Source organism: Macrotis lagotis, chromosome 6, assembly GCF_037893015.1.
Source record: "Macrotis lagotis isolate mMagLag1 chromosome 6, bilby.v1.9.chrom.fasta, whole genome shotgun sequence".
Classification (NCBI taxonomy): domain Eukaryota; kingdom Metazoa; phylum Chordata; class Mammalia; order Peramelemorphia; family Peramelidae; genus Macrotis; species Macrotis lagotis.
This window is the reverse complement of record NC_133663.1, coordinates 140,427,590-140,448,754: the sequence shown is the minus strand read 5'-3', so window position 1 is coordinate 140,448,754 and position 21,165 is coordinate 140,427,590. Positions and strand designations below refer to the sequence as shown.

Sequence of the window (21,165 nt, the reverse complement as noted above, 5' to 3'; positions counted from 1 at the left end):
TGAGCCATTCCAAATCCCCCTAGACCAATTTCTTTGATCACTATGGAAAATCTACAGGACTCTTAAACAAATAAAAAAAAACAAGGAAAATATGTTATTTAATTAAGTGCCAACAATGCTACAGTTCAAAGTATTTGGAGGGTATAGATAAGGCAAAGTACACCTTAAGGTTTTTTTATAAAATATTTAATATTTTCAGAAACTTACTAGTGAATTCTGAGTGTTACATCAGAATAAGTCTACCTCTCCTAGCAGTATCATCATTCTTTCTTTACTTAATTTCGATTAGCTTAATATATCTCATTTGTAAAATGTGAATAACTATGGTATATTTCCAATTCTGACTCAATCATCCTTTTTTAGAAACAAAACTCAATGGTATCAATGGAGAATAGCACCCTATAATAGTTGTACATTGATATTAAATTGTATCAAAATTAAGTAATAAAATTATTATATTCAAGTTCTGAGTTTATCCATAAATATAATCCTAATAAAGATGCCCATAATGTATAATGATGATTTTATGTTTATTTTTGATATTTAGCAGAAATAATCCATTTATAAGTGTTTTTAGCAGATTCTATTAGTTTACAGAAAAAAATTCAGTGGAGTCTCAGGATTAATACTTTTAAAATATGAGGAGATAGTGTAAACTTATAACTATTCTTAAGATTCACATCACTTCAGTTTTTGCATAATATCATATAAAATACAGTCCTTCAATTTTCTGATTTTTATTAGAGGAAAAAATGGAAATAATTGGGAAAAGACAGTTTTACAGATAATGAATTAGACCTGATTTGTATGATAGGATTGGAATCCTGCACATAAAATTTTAAAACTCTCATCCTGTAAATCTGCTTTTTCTTATTAAAATTATGTAATATGTAAAATTCTTTCATGTTTGTACAATATTCTCTAGATATTATTTAGTAATATATGTATATCAAGAGTTTATCACCTGTATTAAAATATTCTAAGTTTAAGCAATTGACTAAACAATTTTTTAACATAGATTATGTTGGTCAACAGCAGAGAGAGATCATTCTGTGCTAAAGTTGTTCCTTAAAGGCTAATTCAAAACTTTATTTGATATTTATCCTCCATCATCTATCTGCCCTCATTTCCATCATCTGTGTGTGTGTGTCTGTGTGTGAGTGTGTGTGTGTGTGTGTGTGTGTGTCTGTGTGTGTGTGTGTGTGTGTGTGTGTGTGTGTGTGTGTGTGTGTATGTTCATTAGTTGTTCCAGGAGTTCTCCATGGAGGGACATGTCCCATTAATCTTTTCAGATAGCTCCTTTTGCTTTCTCCTCATTAGAATAATTTTATCAGTTTCATTCAGCACTGGATTTAATTCAGTTCAACAAATATTTGTTGGCATCGATTTTTGGTAGGGTTCTTTTGTAAAAATGTAGTTCTTTGAAACCAATGTCACTAAATCTTTTGAAATTTCACTAAAGTATTTGGTGTACATCAAGCTATTCTTAGCTTTCCTTTCCTCTATTACAAATTTACCAAAGTAGAGCTCACTGACCTTCAATGCCCCTATCATTTGCATTTGAGAAAAGATTTATTTTAAGTTGAACAGGTACTGATTAGTAGTTCTTTTGATGAATTTTTTTCCATTTTGAATTATTATTAAAGCAAACAAAAATTTGGCTACTTTTTCTATTTTTGGCAGAGAGAACTCCAGAAAATACCCAAATAGTCGAAATCCTTCATTACCACTTTAGTTTTGAGGTATGTTTCCAAAACTTCTTTGATTTCTCTGTCCAAAGATTTTTGTTTTAATTGGACACAATTAGTAGCAAACAAAATTATAGAGCACAAGACTTAGGAACTCTGAGTTTGAATTCTGCCTTGGTGACTTACTGGCTATGTCTCTCTAGGCAAGTTATTTATCTTAGTGGAGTCTCATTTCTTCATCTTAAAATGTTTTAGTTGAACGCAATACCGCAATACCTCTAAAATGTCTTCAACTTCTAAATATATCATGTTTTTGGACAATATCACCAGTATTTTTTCTTCACTTTAGTTGAATGTTCTTAATTAGGTCCCTGAATATCCTTATATCCTTTAATGTATAAGTGTGTGTATGTATATATATATATATATATATATATATATATATATATATATGCATATAAAAACATTCAGAGTATGATATACAGATATCCTGGATATATATGTATATAAGGCAGGCATATATTCATACATGCTTACCTTATGCACACATATAAAAGAAAGAGAGAATTTTAAATAGAAATAATTGTAGAGTATCTATATATGAATCTAGAGTATGTACATGTGAATCTATACACATAAGTCATATATATACACATATATATATGTATATTCTGCAAATTTACTATTAAAACCTCTGTTTGTCTGTTTATCCATTCTCCAATATTCTACATGGAACCTACTCTCATCTATAAAATAACCTTTCAAGAATATAAAGGTAAATGATCTTCCTGACTCTCATTTTCAAGATGATGATTATTTCACTAGGATTCCAACCAAATGTATTGTTTTTTATTAGGAATATTATAGTCCTAGAAAAGAGTCTGTTTTTGTTAATCCCTAAGTTACAGTTTAGAAATTCAAATCATGTTCTCAGATATCATGGTTTTGCCAACTTTGCCTTGCATCTGAATTATATCTTTGTCTTGTGAAAGTTCCTACCTTTCAGCAATATTAGTAATGAAAATATTATTATCATCCTAATGGTTTTGATTTCTTTCCCCAGATTTTTTTAGATTCCTTTGTTGGCAATATGTTTTCCCACATCAATTTCTAGAAACTATTAGTGGATTTAAAGTTTGCTTTAGAAGTCTCGGATGGCTTGTTTCTTGGATATAAATTTCAGGAAAAAAGTATAAATCCCGATTATTTATGCCAGCCTGAAAAATAGTTGCCTCAGCAAAGAGTCATATCACTATATGCCATATGTCTTTACTTCCTCTGACCAATATTGCATGATATTTCTATATTATAATTATGAGATCTACATTATAATTTCTCATGGAGCACAGAAAATTGGTTTCTCTTAAAGTAATAAAGTGAAAATCCTTTAAAATAGGGTTCAATGTTCAATGACTCTTCATTTTTCGTTCTTTACCTGTGTCAGATTCTCCCATTCCACTACCTCACAAAACAGCTGCTTCAGCAATACATTCTTGATTTTTTCTAGAAACTTCTCTTCATTTTTTTCCAAAAAACTTTTCTTTTTTATTGACAACCTGAAGAAACTGGATTTGTAACTCTTTCCTTCACCAATTCCACAAAGTTAAATCATGCCAGACATTTTGGGGGGACAAAGTTTATAGACTGGTGAATCAAATGAATAACATAGATATTGTTTAAAAAGATATTGTTGAAAGATTTAGTGAAATTTTTCATGATAATGCTAAGATGATAATAGGCTTCATAGAGTTAGCCATCAAACACAACTAAGGATATAGCAGTAAACAAATATTACTTCATATGTTACTCTGACCATGATTGATTACATCTGAAATACTTTTCTGGGAGTCACATAATATGAACAGCATTGGTAAGCTGGAGGTTATTCAGAGGAGGGGGTTCAGGGTGCTGAATGAACTGTAGATCATGATGTTTGAGGATCAGAGGTCCCTTCCAATTATGTGATTCTATAATTAATTAAAGAATGAGACAAATGGATACTTGGTGCCTAAAGGTACTAGCAGACACACTTTATTATTATGCTGTCAATATAAATCGCTAATTATTTTACTTATTTGTATAATACTAATCTATTCATTGTTTGTTCATTTACAGGAGGAGCGGGACATTGGAATTTGTTCACTTTACCTAAAATTATTCTCTTTGTAAAAGGAATATATATATATTTTTCAAGGTTTTGAAGTTATCATATTTTTATCTTCTTACAATGCTTATTTTGAAGCTATATAAAAACCTAACTTTATTTCTTTCAGAGATGGGAATGATAAATGAAAGAACTGGAAAAAAGAAATGACATGATTAGAAGTAAGACAGTAGAAGAAAATTAAAAGTTTAGTATAAGAAATATAATATCTTTCCCAAGTAACAGACATAGGCCAAACAGAATTTATTAAATGTTAATGTACAAATGAGACAATTTGAAGAGTATAGAATAGCAAAATAATAAGCTATAAATTACATTAATAAAAATACCTAACATTTCTACATATTTCCAGCAAAAATGGCAACTTCAAAAATATCAGGTAGAAATAAACAAAGAAGATCTATTAATGTTTTAAATGCTTGGGAGTCTGTCTATTTAGATGTATGTAGGAAACCTAAATAATTGTAGAAATATTTCTTGCTGATCAAGCTGATGAAAATATAAAAAAGTTATATTACTAACTAAAACAGTGAACTTATTCAACATCATACCAATAAAATAAGCAAAGACTTTTATAGAGCTATATATTTTTTTCAGAAAGAGCAGATTGTCATAAGTCTCAAGAGAAATTTAGGAAATGGGAAGGAAGGGGTCCTCACAATACCAGATTTAAAATTATACTAATCATTATAATGATATGTTGATGGCTAAAAAAATAGGTTAACCAATGAAACAAAATATGTATACAACATTCCACAAAATAGTTAATAACCAAGTGTTTTATAAGCCTAAAATCCCAGCTACTAGGTTAAGGACAAAATTGCTAAGAAATATAGAAAATAATCTGAAAGTATTAGGTTTAGACTAATAACTCCTGTCATATACCAAGATAAGCCTCAAATGTATGTTTGACCTAGACAAAAGACCACATTAGAAAAACAAGGGAAAAGCAAAAAAAACAAAACTTTCTATTCTATAGATAAAGAAATAGATCTTTACTGAGTTAAGAAAATGGAGAAAAAAAACTATTTGACTACATCAAATTAAATACACCTTTTATAAACCAGAATCAAACAGACAAGATGAAAAGTGAAACATTTAATTGGGGGGGGGCATTTTTCTGATGGAGTTCTTATTTTCCATATACATAAGGAATTTATTTACCTTCATAAGAATTAGTCATATTCTAATTAAAAATGGTAAAATAATTTGAATTACTATTCAGGGGAATAACTTAAAGTTTCTATACCTATTTGAAAAAGGACCCATATCACTAATAATTGGAGAAATGAAAATTAAAGTAGCTCTAAGGTTCTATCTATCTAACCTCTTAGATTAGTAACATTGATTTAAAAAATCAGTGACAAATGCAAGTCTATTAGCAAAGAGTTAACATTTCTATGCTGTCATTAAGCTGCAAATTAGTCCATTCATTCTTGAAAACAATTTAGAGGGATGACCAATAGTTACTAAACTTTTAAGATCTTTTTAAACCAGTGACACTACTATTAGTCCTTTACAACAAAAAGATAAAAGAAGAAAGTTCCCATATTTAAAATCATTCTGCTATTTTGGATGTCAAAATAATTCAAATATAACTTATTAAATTTTGTAGTTATAAATTGTAATATTTAATACTCCATTATAATTTTTAATAATTTAAAAGAAAAGTATTAACAATTATAATGGAGTATTAAATATTCCAATTTATACATTTATTTATTTATACATTTATACAATTTATACAATATTACAATAAAGGTGCCAGCATAGATTTTGTTTTGTTTTGTTTTGTTTTGTTTTAATAAAGATTGTTTCTTTGGGGGTCCTGTCCTATACTTAATATAGGAGTATATTAAGTAAATTTGCAGACTAGAAACTAACAAAACATTTGATATAATATGTTATTGGTGAATAATATCAAATTTCCCACCTTGTTAATTTTTGTTTATATACATTGATGTTCACTATAATGTGTAGGTATTTTTCACTTGTGAGAATCTAGTTAAGAAAATAGTAAAAACATAACTGCTGATAGTATATTTTCTGTATGGTTACCATGCCTGCTGTGACCTGGGAACACATCAATGGCTTTTCCCCAAATGCTGTCATAATCTTGTTTTGATTATTTAACTCTCAGTTAAACTTTATTCATGAATTTTCCTGCTTTATTTTGTCAACTATTTAATAGTATTAAATTATTTATATTTTAATGAATTGAACAATGAGTTCCATGTTAAGTCATTCCATTCAAAGAGATGATAATATTTTCACAGAATGGAAGTAGTTATGGTGTAGTGGAGATACCTTCACCAATTAATTGAAGAAGATACCATTTACTGCGCTATAAATGGTCAGAAAATCTCATTGTATTATGTCAGTAATCAAACTTCTACTATCATACAATCAAACTGAAACCCAGGAGGTAACCAAAGTCAGTGAAGCAAAAGTAATTGAAACAGAACCCTGTTCAATCCTATAAGTCCTTGCACTATCTTTTCTCTCTGTGATGTCTGAGTTCAACTGAAATGAGGGTGAATTGGCTTAGTATAGATTTCTTCAGGCATGGTTAGTTGAGTTTCATAAATAAATTCAAATGTATTATTCTAATTATATAAGAAAAGAAAGAAGAGAGACAAGAAAAAACAAACAAAAGAAAGGAAAGAGAGAAATAAAAAAGGAAGGAAGGAAGGAAGGAAGGAAGGAAGGAAGGAAGGAAGGAAGGAAGGGAGGAAGGAAGTCACGTAGGGAGGGAGGGTGAGAGGAAAGATGTACAGAAGAATGGAAACCAGGATACCTCTTTTTTTTAACCTAATCAAGACCTTGAAATTCTATATAAAATGTATATTTTCAGATTGTGGGATCATTCAAAAAATTTGAAAAAAAGAGGATTTGGGGAATATGTTGAATAGATCAGAAAACTTTTGACTCTGCAATTTTCCTCAACAAAACAAGACAGAACTTTTGCCTCATAGGAACATAGAACAACAGAAACAAACAAAAGTCAGAATAGAAGTTATTCTCCCAAACAAATTAAGAATATTGTGAAGAGGAGCAAGTTAGATGACACAGTGGATAGAGCACTTTCCCTGGAGTCAGAAGGACCTGAGTTAAAATCTGGTCTCAGACACTTAATAAATGTTGAGCCATGTGACCTTGGGCAAGCCACTTAACCCCATAGCCTTAAATTAAAAAAAAAAAAAACTTGTGAAGAAAGCCCTGAACTCCAGGGGCAGAGGTTGGGTCTGAGTGAAGTATAAACACCTCTGGGTCAACAGGGTTGAATCAATAAACTACAAGACTTGGGGGGGTACAGTTTGGATTTAGAGGTAATCTGAGGCTTAGAAACTATCAACTCACAGACCATATTCAGATCTGGCTGCTGAGTAGGAGAAGATTGAAGGAACTTCCAATGTGGAAGTTTGCCAAAAACAGCTTTGTTGACCAAACATGCCCCAAGCTGTGTTGCCTATGCTGGGGAAAAGAAGTTAATACACATGTGGTAAGTAGAGTACTGAGGGTCAAGGGACCCTGATAGCTGTCAGCACTTGCAGGAGGACAAAGTCCCTTGGTTCAGTTCCCAGTCAGAGAGGACTGCTGAAACCAAGATGCTTTGCAGGATAGTGTGGATGGGGGCCTTGAACATTGCTTAGGAATGGAGAGGAGAGCTCAAGGTTGAACTAAGACTGACCTCAAAAAATAGCAGTTATAGGAACAGAAACTGGAGTATTGCTCTGCATATTACAGGACAACAACTTGATTACACTAATGGATGCTAAAAAATAGAACTAGCAAGCAAAAATAAATAAAAATGAATAAGCAAAGGAGAAAGTACCCAATCCTACCTAGCTACTAGTAAATTGAGAAGACCTGGGTTCCTGTTCAGAGAAGGATAATAGGATTAAAAAGTGTATCCTTTTGATGAATGGTGTCTAATAGGAAGATACTCCTGTGGGAGGGACCTTGAAAAGACTAAAGCAGTTCATTTATTGGTGAAGGAATTAGAAGACCCTCTGACCCAGGAGTATGAGAAAAGTCATGCAGTTTAATTCACAGATTATTGCAAAAAGTTGTGAGTAAAGTCACAGGGGAGAACTGTTAAGATGCTCATGTAAAGGTAGGATTTCAAACAGGTTTGCTTCCAAGAAAATCCAAAGGCCTTAAAATAATGACTACAACTAAATTCTGGCTAGGCAGAATCCACAGAAAGACCCAGTGAGGCAGATTTCCTGCCCAAGGTAGCTTGGAATAGCTATGAGAAGGCTCTGTTCCACTGTGGGTGTGTGTGTGTGTGGGGGTGGCATTACAGTCAAGACCACACAGCAATGGAGAAAAAGAGCTGCAGCATTTTAGGAAACAACCTGAAAGGTGCTTGGGTGCCTAGGAGCGCTAGTTCACAGCAGGCAAAGCAGTATCTAGACCTACCAACCCACGGATCACAAAGCACAACTTGGACGATCAACAGGAAAACTCAGCCAGAGTGAACCTGGAGCCCAGGCTAGAGCAGCCTAACTCTAGAAACAGGAGTAGGCCTGATAAGCCACCCAACAGGGTGTTGTCTGGAAGCCTCACATAAAGTAAGGGGGTGGTGAGATACTGCTGAGGTCTCTCTTCTGTCCCTGGGACAGGTCTCTGGTGCTTTGTCCATATCCAGACCCTGGTCGCAGTCTGGCATCCCCTATTACTGTAGAGCAGGGAGCATCCTCACAGTTCCAGGACAGAGGGGAGCATTTGTGATCATCCACAAACCAGAGCACAGGCTAGGACAGCAGTCAGAGCCTCTTTTAAGATATTGAAGGAACTGAGGTCCTTACAGAAGAGTCCCAATAAACACTCAAAAGCTTGGGAAGAACCTCAAAACCAGGGCATAGACTAAGGAACTGAATAACCAGAAAACAAAGAACCAAACATAGCTAATTACTTTGGTCCCATGGAGGATAAAAATATACTCAGAATATGGCAAAGTCCAAGCTTCTGTATCTAAAGCCTCCAAGAAAAATATGAATTGGTCTCAGGCTATGGAAGACCTCAAAAAAATTTTGAAAATGAAGTAATGAAGGTAGAGGGGAAATTGGGAAAAGAAATGAGAGCAATGCAGGAAAATTATGATAAACAAATCAGCAACTTGGTCAAGTAGATGCAAAAAATTACCGAAGAAAATAGATGTTAAAAACAAGTTTAGGTCAAATGGAAAAAGAAATCCAAAAAAGATTAATGAGGAGAAGGATGAGAAGAAAGCAGAATTTTCCCAATATAAAAGGATATAAGAAATCTCTCTGAAGAAAACAAATCCATCAAATGTATAATGGAGCCAAGGGAAGCTGATGACTTTGTGAGGAATCAAGAAATGATAAAACAAAATGAAAAGAATGAAAAACTAGGAAAAAATGTGAAATATTATGTTGGAAAAAGAATTGACCTGGAAAACAGATTCATAAAAGACAATTTAAAAATTACTGGGCTACCTGAAAGTCATGTCCCGGAAAAGAGTCTTGATTTCATTTTTAAAAATTTCTACAAGATAATTGCCCTGACATCTGAGAAGTGGAGAGTAAAGTAAAATTTAAGGAAATCCACCAATCTCCTCCTGAAAGGGATCAAAAGAAAAATTATTCTCAGGAACATTATAGTCAAATTCCAGAATTCCACGTCAAAGAGAAATTATTACAAGTACCCCAGAAGAAACAATTCAAATATCATGGAGTTTCAATCAGGTTTACATAGGACTTAGCAATAACTACATTAAGGGTTTGTAGAATGCAAATATGGTATTCCTGAAGGCAAAAGAACTTGGATTACAATCTAGAATCAACTGCCCAGTAAAACTGAACTTCTTCAAGGGGAAAAAATGGACACTCAATGCAAGAGGGGAATTTTGACTCTGAAATGACCAGAGTCGAACAGAAAGTTTGATATCCAAGTACAGGACTCAGGTGAAGCATAGTAAAGGTGGATGAGAAGGGTAAATTATAAGGGATTTAATGATGTTGTACTGCATGTATTCCTGCATGGGAAGGTGATACTGATAACTAATATGAATTATCACAATTAATAGAGCAGTTAGAAGGAGTGTATTTAGATAAGGTATAGGAGAGAGTTGAATATGAAGGAATAATATATTCTAAAGATAAAGTCAAAGGATGAAAAAAAGAATGTACTGAGAGAAAGGGAAAGGAGAGGTAAAATGGGCTAAGATATTTTAAATAAAAGAATCAAGAAAAACTTTTGCAATGGAATAGAAGATGGAAGGTGAAGGGGAATGAGTGAGACTTCATTCTCATCAGAAATGGTTCAGAGAGGAAACAACAAACACACTTAATAGGGTAAAAAATTTTATCTTTCCCTAGAGAAAATGAAGATGGAGGGGATGGGAAAAAGTATGTGGGGGAGAGGAGGGGTATAGTTGATAGAGGAGAGGGAAGATCATGGAAGAGGGTAGTCAGATTTAACAAATGCTTGTTTTATTTTGTTTTGCTTTTTTACGTAAGGTGGTGATGTTGGGTGACCTGCCAGAGACCACACAGCTAGGAGGTTGTTGGGTGTCTAGGGTGGGATTTGGACTTGGGTCTTCTTGGCCCCAGGGCTGGTACTCTCATAATGTGAAAGGAGAGAGACAATAGAATAAATGAAAATGGGGAGGAATGGATGGAGGTAAACAAAATTAGCAATAGCAACTGTGGGGAAAAATATGAAAGCAACTTCTCTGATGGACTAATGATAAAGAATTCATTCCGGGTGGCTAGGTGGTGCAGTGGATAAAGTACCAGCCCTGGAGTCAGGAGTACCTGGGTTCAAATTCAGTCTCAGACACTTAATAATTTCCTAGTTGTGTGGCCTTGGGCAAACCACTTAACCCCGTTTGCCTTGAAAAAACCTAAAAAAAACCAAACAGCATTGGCCTTGGCATCAGGAGAACTCTGACCTCACATACGTGACACTTGTTCTGTTAACTTGGGCAGGTTACTTAAATCTTATTGCCTTGCATTCAGGGACATTTCCAGTTATTCTGATTCATGTCAAGTAACCAGCCCCAGATGACTCTAAGGAGAATGTCAGGGTGGTGCCTTAACAGAACATTCCCTCACTCAAACCAATTCATCAACTCCCCTGATTTCATAATCATCTTTGAGAATGAAGGGCAACCATCAGAAGAACTTGTAGAAATTTTGCTAACCTACTCGCTTATACATCCATCTCTTATTAAGCATTAAGGCATACTCCCTCAGGGAAGCTCCCTTTACCAAAGTTTGAATCTAAAATTCAGAGATATATGTGATAAGTCAGGGTCTTTTGGCTATCAACAACTTATTATTATTTCCCAAAAATCTGACTCATAAATTTTTATTCATTACAGAGGTTTTTATAGATGTGGATTTCTTTTAGAATTCTTTGCATAAAGTCAAATTTTTGAAATGTAAATTTATAAAAACAATAACTATATATTCCTAAATAATACAAAATTTTTGAATGGTAATTAAGGAAAAAAGACAATCAATTGGGTGAAGGAGGAGGCATGAGGGCTTTTGACTAGGCAACAACAGCCATTATTACAGATATCAAATTTCCCAGTACAAAAGCATGGAGACAGTTGATGGAAAGCAATTTAACTGAATCATTGACTGTAAGACTGAGAATGTCATGTAATGATGATGGAAATAAAAACTGGAATAAAACTGGAAGGACTTTTAAAAATTCAACAGAAGAGGTTATATTTTATCATAGTTGCAGTAATTAATCATTGGGATTTACTGATAAGGGAAGTTACTTGCTCAAATCTATACTTAATGATAATGACTTTAGAAACTGTTTAGAATAGATAGAAGTGTGGAGAAACTTGAGACATGGAGATGAATTAGAAAAACCAAATAAACTGTTAATGTCTGAGGTAATAACAATCTAGTCTTAGGCAGGTGCCTTCATGAGTAGCGAGAAGGACACAGATGGCAATGTTGTATTATAGGTAAAGATGACATTCTTTTATAACTAAATGTTTACATGGGAGTTATAGAAGAGTAAGACACTCAGTTTTGTTCTTCCAAGGACTATGCATCTTCTTTAAAAGTCTGGTCATTTTCTTTACTGTTAAAGATATTCTTTTCTCTCCCTTCTCTGTCTTTCTTTTGCTTGTTCAACATTACTACCATTACCTCTGAAAGAGACATAAATTTATATTGCCTTCTTATTCCATTTACTATTCCCAAGATTTCTATAGTAAAGCACAATTCCCAGGTTTCCACACTCTAATACATATCCTTTCCCAGACAAGTATGCCAATTACTTGATTGTAGTGATAACCTTACTTTTGACATTGTATCTCATGTGGTTGGCAAAAGACAAACAATAAATTAAAAAAATAATTTAGCTTAATTGATATGGCAATTAGATACAATGGGAATTATGAGAATACTAGGAGTGAATGAACAGAAAGAAAAGGGAAAATGGACCAGAATAGATATTTAGGAAAAATGTGTATGGATAGACAATGTGACATAAGGGATGCAATGAGTGAACATAGATGAATGAATAAAAATCCATTTACCATGCAATGAAAAACCATTTAACCTATAGTAAGTTTACCTTAACTGTAGACTATCATTAGGTAATAAAATTTTATTAATTTTATTAATAAAGTTAATAGCCTTTCAATAGCACTTAGTCAAATAAACAGTGAAAACCCATTGATAACATTTCAAACTAAATGCCTAGATTTTAAAAATGCAGAACCAAATAAATGAAAAATTGATGTACAAGTAAAGAAAATAATTTTGCTTTCTGGTTCTTTACAGACCAATATAAAAGTTTGACACACTACCTTTTTCCATTTTTTCTCTCCTTCATTCATTTTTTCCCAATTACATACAAAGATAGTTTTCAACATTCATCCTTTTGCAAGCTTTTGAGTTCCACATTTTTCTACTACTCTTTCTCCCCTTCCCCCTCCCCATACCTTAAGTCCATCATTGACTTGCCTGAGATAATAACATTCTGGTCTTAGGCAGGTGACTTCATGAGTAGCAAGAAGGACATAGATGGCAGCAAGATTTAGAGGTAGAGATGCTACTCAGTGATAATTAGATGGTTATGGAGGGAATATAGAAGAATAAGGTACTCAGTTTTATATTATATGTGCATAATCATGCACAACATGATTTCATATTAATCATGTTGTAAAAGAATAATTAAAATTAATGGGGGGAAAACATGAGAAATAAAGAAAAATATAAAAGAAAATTTTAAAAGTAAACATAGTATGCTTTGCTGAGCTTTCAAAATCCATAGATTTTTTCCTGTGGTTGTGGAAGGTATTTTCTATAACAGTTTGCTCAGGATTGTCCTTGAACACTAAACAACTAAGAAGAGTTGTGTCGATTAATGTTGATCATCTCAAAGTTTTGCTGTTCATATGGACATTGTTATCCTGGATCTCCTCACTTCATTCAACAACAGTTCATGCAACTCATTCCAGGATTTTCTTAAGTCTAGTTAGTCATGATTTCTTACAAAACAATAGTACTCCATAGCATTCATATACTATAACTTATTCAAACATTCCCTAATTAATTGGCATCCTCTGAATTTCCAATTCTTTGCCACTACAAAAAGAGTTGTAATAAATATTTTTGTACATGTGGGTCTTTTCCCCCTTTTTATGATCTCTTTGGAATATATGCCTTGTAGAGGTATTGCTGCATCAAAGCACAGGTTTATTGCCTTTGGGAATTGCTTTAAATTGCTTTCCAGAATCTTTGGATCATTTCACAGCTATACCTAAATTGTATTATTGCCCCAGTTTTCCTCCAATATTGATCATTTTCATTTTTTGTCTTTTAAACTAATCCGATAGGTTTGAAGTGATAAATATTTCCCTAACCAATAATGATTCAAAACATTCTTTCCTGACTCTAGCAACTTTAATTTGCTAATCTGAAAACTGCCTATTCATAGACTTTGACTATAAATTGCAAAATGATTTGTATTCTTATGAATTTGATTCAATTTATCGAGTATAGAACTCCATCTCACCCAGAGGAAAAATGAAAGGAAAGGGATGGAAGAAGGAAGAAAGGGGGAGGGGAGGAAAGGACTAGGTGATAGAAGAGAGGGAAAATCTTAGGAAAGGGTAATCAGACACAGCACACTTCTGAGGAGAGACAGGGTGAAAGTAGAGAGAGAAAAGATTAACTAGGAATGGGTGGGAATAGAATGGAGGGTGATACAGTTAACAATAGCAACTGTAGGAAAAAATAGTGAAGCAACTTCTTTTATAGATTTATGATATGAATGCAGCCCATTCCAGAAACAGAACTGTTAGTATCTGAATACAGACTGAAGTATATTTTTTATTTTCCTTTCACTTCATTTCTCTTAAGGTTTCTCTCTCTTTTAGGGGGCATGGAGTTTATGTTTACTTTCACAACAAGTTTATTGAAATAATGCAAAAATAAATTTGAATATAAAATTGAATATAAAAATTTTTATGCAATTTAGCATATATTTTAGAAATGAGTTCCTTAGCAGAAACACTCCCTGTGAAAATTGTTTCTTGTCTTTCTGCTTTCCTTCTAATCTTGGTTGCAATGGTTTTATTTATGCAAAATTCTCTTAATTTAGTGCAGTTGAAAATTTGCATTTTGCAATTTTGCATCTTCTCTATCAATTCTTTCATCATAAGCTTGTCCCCATTCTACAAATCTTAAAGATAGATTGTACTTTGTTTTCCTAATTGGCTTATGGTATCACCCTATAAATCTAAATCCCGTACACATTTCAACCATACTTACGTATGAAATGTCAATACCTAGATTTTACCTTACAATTTTTCAGTTTTCCCAGCAGCATTTGCAAATGGTAAGTTCTTATCCCAGATACTAGAGTTTTTGGGGTTAACAACCAATAGATTTTTACAATCATTTATTACTGTGTCTTTTAAACCTAATCTGCTCCACTGATTAACTTCTTTATTTCATAACCTATGCCAGGCAGTTTTGATGACTGCCACTTTATAATATAATTTTAGATCTGTTATGACTAGTTCTACTTCATTTGCATCTTTCATTAATTCACTTTTTATTCTTGATCATTTGTTACTCCAGATGAATTTTGTTGCTAATTTTTCTAGCTCTGTAAAATAATTTTTGGTAGCTTGATTGGTATAGCAGTGAATAAGTAATATAATTTGGGCAGAATTCTCATTTTTTATATATGAACTTGACCTATCTATGAGCAATTAACATAAAAAGTGTTTTGTAATTGCATTCAGATAATTTCTGAGTTTTTCTTTGGAAGTATATTCTCAAATATTTTTTGTTGTCTACAATTAGTTTTAATAGAATTTTCTTTCTATATCTTGCTATTTTTTGATACTATATAGAAATGCTAATGATTAATTTTATTATGCATTTTATATCTTACAACTATGTTAAAGCTGCTAAATTTTTCAAGTAGGTTTTTAATTGATTTTTCTAGTATAGCATCATATCAACTGGAAAGAGTGAGAATTTTGTCTCTTCATTGCCTCTTCTAATTCCTTCAATTTCTATTTCTTCTCTTATTGTTAAAGTGAATATTTCTAATGAAAACTTAAATCATAGTTATGATAATGGACATCTTTGCATCAACACGTTGTTACTAGGAATGCTTTTAAATTATCCACATTATATTTAATACTTTTGATAATTTTGTAGAGAGATTACACATCATTTTAATGAAAATTCCATTTACTCCTGAACTTTCTAGTGTTTGCAGTAGCAATGTGTTGTATTTTGTCAAACCTTTTTTTAGATAGTCATATGAATTTTGCAATTTTGTTACTGACATGGTCAATTTTGCAGATTGTTTTCCTAATGATGAACCATTACTGCGTACCTGTTATAAATTCTACCTGATTAATGCATTTTCCTAGTGATAACCTAATGTAATCTCTTTGTTAAATTTTTATTTAAATTTGTGCACTATTATTCATTGCAGAGCTTAGTTTAATGTTTTGCTTTTTTGCTTTTGTCTCATTCTGGTTTAGGTACCAGCACAATGTTAATGTTATAAAAGGAATTTGGCAGGAATCCTTCTTCATGTACCTTTTTCAGATAGTTTACAAAGAATTGGAATGAATTATTCTTTATGTAGCTGGTAGAATTCAATTGTAAATCCATCTTGTCCTGGAAATTTTTTCCTTAGGGAGATCATTGTTCAAATTCTTTTTATGAAATCACATTAGGAAAGTATTTAATTTTCTCTTGTTTATTTGGGTAGTTTATTTTTTGTAATATTCATCTATTTCACTTCCATTATCAAATATGTTGGCATGAAGGTGAGCAAAATAACTCTAAATTATTGCTTTAATTCCCTCCTCATTCGTGATGGTAAAACCCTTTTCATTTTTTAATACTGGTAATTTGGTTTTCCTTCCTATTTTTTAAATCATATTAACAAAGTTTTATCCTTTTTATTATTTTTCATAAAACCAACTCTTAATTTTGTTTATTAGTTCAATTTTATTAATTTATCCTTTGATTTCAGGAATTTCTAATTTGATATTTAATTGGGTAATTTTAGTGTACTGTTTTTCTAGCTTTGTTAGTAGTGTGATAAATTCTTTTGCTTGCCTTTTTCTTTATTTTATTCATGCAATTATTTAGTGATATAACAATTCCCCTATTAAATGCTTTGGCTGCATCTCACAAGGTTTAATGTGAAGTCTCATCATTGTCATTGTCTTAAATGAAGTTATGGATTATTTCTATGATAGGTTGTTTTATCCACTCATTCTTTAATATCATGTTATTTACTTTTGAATTGATTTTAGCTTATCATTTCATTGCCCTTTATTACATGTAATTGTTATTGTAACATGATCTAAAAGGGGTCCACTTAAACATTCTACGTTTCTTCGTTTTACTGGGAAGTTTTTATGTCCTCATACATGGTAACTTTTGTGTGGGTGCCAAGTACTGCTGAGAAGAAGCCATATTCCTTTTCATCACCATTCAATATTCTCCAAAGGTGTATCATATCTAACTTTTTTAAAATTCAATACACCCTCTTAACTTCTTTCTTGTTTACTTTATAATTAGATTTATTTAACTGTGAGAGACTGAGTTTGAAATAACTAATATAGTTTTGTTGTCTATATCTTCTTCAAAATCCTTCAATTTTTCTTCTAAGATTTTGGTAAATATGGGTTTAATATTGATATTGTGTTACTGTCTATGGTGCCATCTAGGAAAATATGTTACTTTTCCTTATCTTTGATAATAAGATATATTTTTGCTTTTTTCTTTCCCTGAGATAAGGTTTTAAGAAATATATTATGATTATCTGATTTTTTGAAGTTCAATGAAATCACAATATATGAACCTCTAACCTTTTCTAACCTTTTTTGTGCATCTCTCTGCTTCAACTGTTTTTTATAAAGAACATATGTCAGTATTCTGGTTTTTAATTCATTCTGCTATACTCTTCTTTTTTGTGGGAAAGTTCCTAACAGTCACATTCATCATTATGATTACTAATATTGTATTTCTCTCCATCCTTCTTTCAGCCATTTATACTTTTCTCTTTCCTTTCTACACCAATGTTTTGCTGCATACTGCTTCTTCCCTCAAACTTCCTTAGTTTTTATCAGTCCCCTTCCCTTTTCTTCTTCTTTTCCCTTTTACACCTTTTAGGGTTTTTTTTTTGGTAAGGCATTGAGGTTAAGTGACTTGCCCAAGATCACAGTGTTAGGTAATTATTAAGCATCTGAGGCCAGATTTGAATTCAGGTTCTCATGACTCCAGCGCTGGTGCTCTATTCATTGTGCCACCTAGCTGCCCCACCTTTTACACCTTTAAAAAAACCCTTTCCCTTTACTTTTTATCCTCTTTTTAATCCCTGTTCTGCTTTTCTTTATTCTCACCCTCTTGTTTTCCTGTACTGTAGGATAATTTTATAAACCCATCTAGGAATACATGTTTCCCTTTTTGAGCCAAATCTGCTGAGAATAATATTTACTCAGTGATCATACCCTCCTTTTTCTCCCTCTACTATAATAGTTCTTTTATGCCTCATCATGTGTTATTATTTATCCTCTAATGCTCTGCCATAATCTGCCTGCATAATCTATGTTTTTATGTCAATTATTTTATAACCCTCTTGTACTTACCCACTAATGGAAGTATATCCCTTTCAAATATAGATCTCAAGGGCAATTGGCATCATTACATCATTATCACTTCATATCTACATCCTCTGTTCAAGAACACTTCCTTCTACTGTCCTATTAAAAATGAAATCCTCTGGAAGCATAGACAGACTAACATCATAATCAATTTATAACCATATCACCTTTCCAAGTATGCATTCTCCAACTGTCCCAATATAAATAACTTTCAAGAGTTAAAAGTATGGATTATATTATAATCAATTTAGACCCTAACTCAATTTCCAAGTACACTTCCTCCAATTATCCAAATAAAAATATAATCCTCAGTCCTCTGTGCAGCCAAGATTCTGAGAAGCAGAATCAGATCCACAGATCACCCAGTAGAGAGCTGCTGGATAGCTGCTCCCAGAGCACTCAGCCCACAGAAGGTAAGCAGGTAGGGGGAGACTTCCAATGTCTCTTTTCTATCCCTGGGACAAGACTCTGCTGCTTTGATCATATGCAAACCCTGGTCAAAATCTAGGGCTCTCTATTGCCAGAGAAGAACAGGTACCATTCTCACAGCTCCAGGACAGAGGGAAGTGTTTGAAATCATGCATAGTCCAGGAGAGCTGTCATAATCTCTCCTAAGACATTGAAGGAACTGAGGTCCTTGCAGGGGTGCCCCAATAATACTCAAAAGCTTGAGAAGCACCTCAAAACTAGGGCATAGGCTAAGGAAATCAGTAAACAGAAAAGAAGAACCTGACTACCAATAACTACTTTGGTTCCATGGAAATTCAAAACACATACTCAGAAGATGACAAATTCCAAGCTTCTGTATCCAAAGCATTCAAGAAAAATAGGTGTTGGTCTCAGGCTATGGAAAAGCTCTTAAAAGATTTTGAAAACAATATAAGGGAGGTAGAGACAAAATTTGGAAGAGAAATGAGAGCAATGCAGGAAAATCATGATAACCAAGTCAGCAGTTTGGTCAAAATACTGCAGAAAATAATATTTTAAAAACTAGGTTAGGTCAAATGGAAAAAGGAGTCCACAAAGTTAATGAGGAGAAGACTACCTTAAAAAGTTGAATTGGGCAGATGGAAAATGAAATGAGAAAGCTCTCTGAACAAAACAAATACTTCAAATTTAGAATGTAACTATAGGGAGCTGATCACTTTGTGAGGAAGCAAGAAACAATAACACAAAGCCAAAAGAATGAAAAACAAGAAGAAAATGAGATATTTCTCATTGGAAAAATCAACCAAAAAGGAAAACATTTTTGGAAGAGACAATTTAAAAATTATCTGGCTAACTGAAAGTCATATCAAGAAAATAACCTTAATTTCTTTTTTTTTCCTTTGGTTTTTGCAAGGCAATGGGGTTAAGTGACTTGCCCAAGGTCACAGAGCTAGGTAATTATTTAGTGTCTGAAGACAGTTTGAGCTCAGGTTCTCCTGACTCCAGGCCCAGTGGTCTATCCACTGTACCACCTAGCTGCCCAAACATATTTATTCCTAAAACATTTTTAGAAATGTATTTCTGACTGGACTCAGATTTTTGAGGTGAATGCTCTCAGAGAAGACATTTGATGTCTCTTAGCGATCTGTTCTAGATGTTTTCTTTTAGACTCTTTCATTCTCTTGGCCAAAACCTTGGCATATTCTGCTTCTCCCTTGTTCTTCTGAGTTCATTGCTTCTTCAAAGCAAAACATCTATATTTGTGCTGTAAAACATGGGGAGTCACAAGATGTTGAACTTTAGGAGCCTTGGTCCTTGGTTTCTTACCTTCCTTGTTGAGGGGTTTTCTCACTACCTACTAGTGAACATCATTTTCTTTGGTTAACTGAAATATTTCCAGATTATGATAACTATTTTGGGCACCAGATGACAAAAAACAGTTGTATCTGTCAGTCCTGGTATATCTTTCTCACCTTTCTTCATGATAACCAAGTTGAGGACACTCACATTAGCATTTACAATACAATTGCTAACAAATTTACATTTTCTTTCTCCAGTTCCTCTAGGATGATAGCAAGAGTAACCCTTAATGAGCAACAGGTAGAAATATCCATTAACCATAACACCCTGCTTCATGGGGAAGCCTTGTTTGTTATTTCCACCACTGATCTAGACCACATAACCTTTCCATTCTTCACCCAGAGCAGCAGCAGAAACTTCAGTGGCCATCCATTTCTCATAAAAGCACATCTCTCATCATCAGCTTCAATGACATTCTGACAGCCAGTGAGTGGGAAAGAGATGTTGAGCTTCATCTTTGCACAGCTGCCCATCTCAGCCCAGTCATGGGAAAGAGATTGATTTCATTCTTAAAGTATTTCTAGGGGTTGCTAGGTGGTGCAGTGAATAGAGCACCAGCCCTGGAGTTAGTAGTACCTGAGTTCAAATCCAGCCTCAGACATTTAATACGTACCTGGCTGTGTAGCCTTGGGCAAGCCACTTAACTGTATTTGCCTTGCAAAAACCTTAAAGAAAGAATTTCTATAAGAAAATTCCCTGATATCCTAGAAGCAGACAGTAAAATAGCAATTGAGAGAATCCCCTGATCTCCTCCTGAAAGATATACAAAAAACAATCTCTAGAAATATTATAGCCATATTCCAGGACCCCCCAAATCACAGAGAAAATATTACAAGCTGCCAGAAAGAAACAATTCAAGTGTCCTGTCCTTCAGTTGGAATTACACAGGATTTAATAGCGACCACACAAAGGGCCCATAGGACTTGTCTGGGAAGCAAAAGAGCTTGGATTACAACTGAGAATTAACTACCTTAGCAGAACTGTGCAGCCTCTTCCAATGGAAAGATGGACATTCAATAAAATAAGGAAATTTCATATTTCCCATTGAAATGACCAAAACTGAACAGAAAATTTGATCTCCAAGTTCAAAATTAAGGAGAAGCATAGAAAGAGTGGATGAGACGGGAAAATTATTATGAATTACTGATGTTGAACTGCTTGTATTCCTCCATGTAAAGATGATACTAAGAACAAATATGAACCATCACAATTAATAGAGCAGTTAGGATGAATATATTTAGACAAGGCATAGTAGAGAGCTGAACATGAAGGTATAATATATTATAAATTTGGAGGCAAGAGGTGAAAAAGTAATGCATTGAGTGTAAGGGAAAGGAGACAAAGAAGGGGCTAAGGTATTTCATGTCAAA

The 21,165-nt window shown here is 33.2% G+C and overlaps 1 pseudogene; it reads right to left on the bottom strand.

The window, feature by feature from the left end:
• The window catches only part of LOC141492231 (small ribosomal subunit protein eS6-like), a 134,015-nt pseudogene extending 113,765 nt beyond the window's left edge, over positions 1-20,250 (bottom strand).
• Positions 20,251-21,165: the final 915 nt, after the last annotated feature.